We start from the raw sequence: 5894 nt of genomic DNA, 5'->3' as shown, positions 1-5894 counted from the left end.
ACAAAAAGAGAAGGAACTTCCATTTGCTAGTTCATTCCTAAAGGTCTACAATTCCATCTGGCCTCCCATGTGGGTGACAGGAACCCAAGGACTCGAGCCGTCACCTCCTGCCACCCAGGGTGCCCATCAGTGCCCATCAGCAGGAAGCTGGATGGGATGTAGAACTGGGACTCAAACCCAGGCACTCCAATGTGGGACAAAGGTGTCCCCAGCAGAATCTTAACCGCTACACCAAATGCTGCACCACCCTCCATCATCACCACCACCAATAGGCCCTCAAACTTAACAGAGCTTTCCTGCTAAGTCTGTGCATCGTGTGCATTTTCTATGAACTTTTTGAGTTTCCTGTGTATTCTGGATCTGACCACTGTTTACCAAACTCACTGCTGGGTCCGTTCTAAGCCACCATCTTCTGCCGCTTAGATTCCTGAGATAATCTACTGATGTTCTGTGTACTCTTGTCCACCTATCCCTTAGGACAAACTCAAAAGCCCAAGTGAACCTGTTACATGTAAGCAAAGTCAGCCCTTTCCTCCCAGCTCCCTTCTCATCCCATCCCAAGTCAAGACGCTGACCTCGGCCTGGAAGGCACATCCACCTCTGTAACCTCTCCCCCTGAGCCCTCCAGCTCACTCCCTCTGCCCCCTCTGGCTTCCTCACTGCTCTGTGTACCACCGGGCATGCTCCAGGCTCAGAGCACTGGTGCTACTGTTCCCTCTCCCCACAGGCTCCAAAATATATGAGGATACCTCAGCAAGTCCACGGAAGAGTGGGATTTCAAGATTTGGGTTATTTTGGGGGGGTTGGCAAAATGGTTATGACACCCACATGAGAATATATGGGTTCAAGATCTGCGTCCAGTCCCAATGGCAGTTTCTGCTATAGAGACCCTGGGAAGAAGCAGGTCAAGCTCAAGTTCAAGTACTTGAGTCCCTGCCCCACCAATGGAAGACCTGGATTGAGTTTCCAGCTCCTGGTTTTGGCCTGGCTCAGCCTCAGCCATTGCAGACACTTAAACCAGTGGATAGGAGATTTTTCTCTATTCCTCCCCACAACTACCACACCCCATCTCTGAGTTTCTGACTTTCAAATATGTTAACTACATTAATTTGTTTAAGACTTATTTGAAAGAGTTACAGAGAGAAAGCGAGAGATCTTCCATCTGCTGGTTCACTCCCCCGATGGCCACATGGCCAGGGCTAGGCCAGGCTGAAGCCAGGAACTTCATCTGAATCTCCCATGCAGGTGGCAGGGGCCCAAACACTCGGGCTATCTTTGATGCTTTCCCCAGGCCATTAGTAGGGAACTGGATCAAATGTGGAGCTTCAGGGAGATGAACCAGCACCCATATGGAATGCTGGCACCAAAGTCGGCAGCTTTACCTATTACATCACACCAGACCCAAAATAAATTAATTTTTTTTAAAAAATGTATGGGGGCGGTGCTATAGCATAGCAGGTTAAGCTGCCACCTGAAGTGCCAGCATCCCTGTGGGCGCCGATTTGAGGCCCAGCTGCTCCACTTCCGATCCAGCTCTCTGCTATAGCCTGGGAAAGCAGTAGAAGATGGCCCAGGTCCTTGGGCCCCTGTACCTATGTGGGAGAAACTCCTAGGTCCTTCAGATCAGTGCAGCTCCAGCCATTGAGGCTATCTGGGGAGTAACCAGCGGATGGAAGATCTCTCTCCCTCTCTCTTCCTCTCTCTCTCTTCCTCTTTCTCTTTCCTTCTCTCTCTCTGCCTCTGCCTCTCTGTAACTCTGCCTTTCAAATAAATAAATAAATCTTTTAAAAAATTAAAAATGTAGGTGCTGGCATCGTGGTGCAGTGGGTTACACTGATTCTGGCAAGGCCAGCAACCCATATCCAGTTTGAGCCCTGGCTGCTCTGTTTGTAATCTGGCTTCCTGTTGATATGCAAGGGAAGGCAGTGGGTGATGGCCCAAGTATCAGAAAGAAAGGAAGAAAGAAAGAAAGAAAGAAAGAAAGAAAGAAAGAAAGAAAGAAAGAAAGAAAGAAAGAAAGAAAGGAAGGAAGAAAATTAGAAAGAGAAGCAAAAGAAAAGAAAAGAAAAGAAAAGAAAAAGAAAGAAAAGGAGGGAGGGAGAGAGGGAGGGAGGGAGGGAGGGAAACCTTTATAATACATGGTCTTCAGAAGGGTAGGTTTGGGGTGGGCACTTGGCACTTGGTTGCTCACGTCTCATATCCGAGTGCCGGCTTTGGATCCCCAATTACTCTGCTTCCACTTCCAGTCTAGCTTCTTGCTGATGTTCATCCTGGGTGACAGAAATGATGGCTCAAGGACTTGAGTTCCTGCCACTGAAGTAGGTGACCCACATGGAGTTTCAGACTCCCTGATTTGACCCAACATTGCTACTAGTATTTGTGGAGTGAACCAGAGGATGGAATGGAACATCTCTCTTTCTTCTTCCTCTCCTTCTCCTCCTCCTCCTCCTCCTCCTCCTCCTCCTCCTCCTCCTCCTCCTCCTTCTTCTTCTTCTTCTCTCTCTCTCTCTCTCTCTCTCTCTGCCTTTTAGGCAAAATGAAAATAAAAATTTCTAAATGAATTGATTAAAAAAGGATATGTTTATCTTGGTGCAAAATTTTTTTTGTAATCCATGCTTTTTTGCATAATGAACATTTTTAAAACCTTGGTATGCATGTTTTTTAAAACTGTTAGCATCAACATAAACTTCTTTTCCTTCCATTTTCCCACTAACATTTTGAAGTACGCTTGCATACATGGCTCTGTCACCCACAGCAGCTGGCTTGCCTCAATTTTTTTTTCACCAACTAAATAATGAATTACAGTTCAGAGAGAGGAGAGTAGGGGCCAGTAAGTAAAGTTTTTAAAAAGTATGTTCTTAAGGGAGGACCTGGCCAGTTGAGAGGGCACGAGACAACCTTTCTTCCAAGTTTGCGTGCTTGATGTGGCCTTAATACTCATGATTGGCATTTGTGATTGACAGATGGGAGCTGCATAACACGGTGGCTCTCTGTGTATGTGGCTATAAACTAGACTTTTCTGGTTCGGCTGAGCTGCATGTTATCAGGATTCTTTAACCACAAATGAAACCACAAAGTGGGCAGTCTGGGGGACAGGGGTGCCTGTGGAGAGGAGGGTCCCGGACTTCACCCCTGGAGGAGGGTCGCTCGTGTCTAATTACCGGCCTGACTGCTTGCCCCTCACTCCCTGTGATCTTTAATTAAATTCTGTAGCCTAATTCAAATTCCCTTTCCCAGAGGACGGTCCTGACCTCCCTCGATACAATGGAAGTGTTCCCACCCCCAGCTCTCAGTAACACTTTATCCACTCCCTGGCCTGGTTTGTTTCTCACCAGAGCACAGGCTTTATATTACGGGTACTTACTTTGTTTACTGCCTGGCTCACCCCTACCACAGCGTAAGCTCTACAGGGCAGGGATTTCTGTTCGCTTTGTTCATTGCCGAACTCTCTGGCACACAACAGGCATTGAATGGATTAAACAATTTGAACAGTTGCCAGCCATTGCCATGAACACTGGGAGTGCCTGTGTCACATGTTGTAAAAGAGAATGACAACAGACATTAGCCTCACCTGCAGGGGCTCACCAATAACTACAGAAACCATACAAATGAGTACAAATATAAAGTAAATGTATAATCATATTAAAGAGAAAACAAAGTATGTAAAAATAAATGCAAACATAAGACGTCTTCCCCACCCAAAATGCTGTGAGAGAATGGGTAGAGAAGGAATTAATTTCGATTTGTTTAATGAAGATGGCTTCCTAGTCATGGTATTTTTAATATAGTAAAATATTCTCCAGTAGTAATTTTTTAAAATGTATTCTTTAATTTTTTTTAATGTATTGGAGAGGCAGAAAAAGACAGGGAGTTCCCATCCACTGGTTCAATATACCTGCAGGTACCTGCAACAGCTGGCACTGGGCTGGGCCAAACCTGGACTCCACCCATGTGGGGGACAGGGATCCAATCACTTGAGCCATCACTACTGCCTCCCAGGGTCTGTATCAGCAGGAAGCTGGAGTCAGGAGCTGGAATAGGGACTCAAACCCAGACATGTAATGTGGGACCTGCTGCCAGGCTAAGCACCCACCACAAGAACAGCTTTCTTTAAAAAAAAATTATTTATTTGAAAGGCAGAGTTACAGAGAGGCAGAGAGAGAGAGAGAAGTCTTCCATCCGCTGGTTCACTCCCCAAATGGGCGCAACGGCCAGAGCTGTGCCAATCCAAAGCCAGGAGCCAGGAGCTTCTTCCAGGTCTCCCACATGGGTGCAGGGGCCCAAGGATTTGGGCCATCTTCTGCTGCTTTCCCAGGCCATAGCAGAGAGCTGGATGGGAAGAGGAGCAGCTGGAACCTGAACCAGCGCCCATATGGGCTGCCAGTGCTGTAGACGTAGGCTTAGCCCACTACACCACAGCACCAGCCCCAGAAATCTGTTTTGTTGCAACTTTTCTGAGATCCCCACATGTGCTCTATCACTGAAAATCTACACAAAAGTGTTGATGGTCAATTCTGTCTTGGATTTATCATGCTGAAAACTGTTATCAGCACATAGAAAGCTGAGGCTAAGCAAACAGCACTGTTTTGCAGAAACAAATCTGAGAACTGATTTTTGATACTCCTGAAAGACAGCACCAGGAGTGTGCACTGCACTGCGTACTGGACACTCTCAAGCCCACTGATGCTTTGAGAGGCCTGGAAGCACCTTGAAAAGCAGAGACTTTGCGGCAGACATCGCAAAACAGCAGATGAAGCTGCAGGTTCTGACTCTGGCGTCCCATATCAGAGCGCTGGTTCCAGTCCCAGCACCCTTGCTTCTGATCCAGCTCTCTGCTAATGCATCCTGGTAGGCAATAAAAGATGGTCCAAGTGTTTGGGCCTCTGCCAGCCATGCCAGAGACCTACACGGAGGTCCTGGCTCCTGGTTTTACTTTGGTCCATCCAGCCCTGGCTGTTGCATTTGGGGGCAGTGAACCAGTGAATAGAAGAGCTCTCTCTCCCTTTCTCTCTTTCAAGTAAAATAAAATAAATAAATAAATAAACAACTAAATAAATTCTTTTAAAATGAAAAGTAGAGATTTCCCCAGGCATTAGCACACTTACTGATTCAGAACACCTGGGCCTGGAGCCCCAGCAGGTACATTAAAAATTTACTTATTTATTTATTTGAAAGAGTTACAGAGAGAGAGGGAGAGACAGGGAGATCCTCCATCCTCTGGTTCACTCCCCCATATGGCTGCAACCCCCTGGTGGACCAGGCCAAAACCAAGAGCCTGGAACTTTGCCAGGTATCCTATATGGATGGAGGGTCCCAAGCATTTGGGCTTTCCTCTCTTGATTTCCCAGCCACATTAGCAGGGAGCTGCATCAGAAATAGAACAGCTGGGATATGAACTGGCTCCCACCTGGGATGCTGGTGTTGCAGGTGGTGGCTTTACCTACTATACTATAATGCCTGTTCCCTAGGTGCATTTTTAAAAAGCTCTACAAGAGATGCTGATGGATAGCCAGGGCTGGGGTCACCATGGACCTCCTTTTTGTATGTGGCAAAAATGCTGATTGCCCACCAGAGTCCTGTTGCCTTCCATAAGCAGTGTCTGCTCCACAGTGCCCCTTGCTTTAGGCACAGCCTTGTGATCAGGCTCTGGTGAATGCAATTCGGGAAAAGTGATAATTCGGGAAAAGACATCCTGGCCTGGCCCTTAACCTTCCATTTCTTTTCTTCTCTCTGCCAGCTGAGAGTCAACACCCAGCCCTCCCACCGCATTTTCAAACGAACTTCATGCCGGTTTTTCTAAAAACTCTGTGAACAAGGAGGTCTTTCAGTGTTTTACTCCACTGGACAAATGGGATCCCTTTGAAGATTATTTTTTAACAAATATTTTGATCTCT

This window comes from Lepus europaeus, chromosome 22, assembly GCF_033115175.1.
Source record: "Lepus europaeus isolate LE1 chromosome 22, mLepTim1.pri, whole genome shotgun sequence".
NCBI lineage: Eukaryota > Metazoa > Chordata > Mammalia > Lagomorpha > Leporidae > Lepus > Lepus europaeus.
Note: the sequence above shows the minus strand (reverse complement) of the source record.